We start from the raw sequence: 971 nt of genomic DNA, 5'->3' as shown, positions 1-971 counted from the left end.
TACAGAAATACACTCTATATCCCTTCCTACTTTATCTTTCTCTTTAGCAATTATCACCATCTAATATATTACATTTTTTACTTATTTAAATTTATCTTTCCCCAACTAGAATATATACTCCACTAGGAATTGTTCTGTTGACTGAATCTAGAAGAATACTAAATATATTATAGATACACAATAAATATTTGTTGAATGAATTAAGAAATTGTGCCAGGCCCTGTTATAAGTAAATATCAGACATGGTCATTAGGTTTACAGGCACACATTACTAATTCTTATAACTACACCTCCTACACTCCATATTAACAAGTAAGCACAAAAATAAAAATGAAATTATAAAACACGCTTAGAGCCATAGAGGAAATGAAAGTATATTAGGAGGAATCAGTAAACGTTTTTGAGGAAGTGATATTTAGGCTGAGAGCTGAAAGATGAATAGAAATTAGCCAGGAAAGGAGTAGTGGAATGGGGTGGGGGTGCATGGATCAAGGCGGTGGAAGGAGAAAGATTCCTGACAGAGAGAATATCAAGTAGGGAGGCCTGAGGCTCACTGGAGGTAAGAAGAGATAGTGTGGCTGAAGCTTACTGAGAGGGAGAGAAAAGAGAGAGACAGAGAAAGAGAAAGAGAGGAAGAAAAAGGTTTTTTTTTTTTTTTTTTTTTTTTTTAGATGACCGGTAAAGGGATCTCAACCCTTGGCTTGGTGTTGTCAGCACCACGCTCAGCCAGTGAGCAAACCGGCCATCCCTATATAGGATCCGAACCCGTGGCCTTGGTGTTATCAGCCCCCGCCCTCTCCCGAGGGAGCCGGGGGCCGACCCGGAAGAAAAAGGTTTTTTTTTTTTTTTTTTTTTTTTTTCTAAAAGATGACCGGTAAAGGGATCTCAACCCTTGGCTTGGTGTTGTCAGCACCACGCTCAGCCAGTGAGCAAACCGGCCATCCCTATATAGGATCCGAACCCGTGGCCTT

Source organism: Galeopterus variegatus, unplaced genomic scaffold (assembly GCF_000696425.1).
Source record: "Galeopterus variegatus unplaced genomic scaffold, G_variegatus-3.0.2 Scaffold48, whole genome shotgun sequence".
Taxonomy (NCBI): domain Eukaryota; kingdom Metazoa; phylum Chordata; class Mammalia; order Dermoptera; family Cynocephalidae; genus Galeopterus; species Galeopterus variegatus.
The sequence above is the reverse complement of the archived record's forward strand: the minus strand, read 5'-3'. Positions refer to the sequence as shown.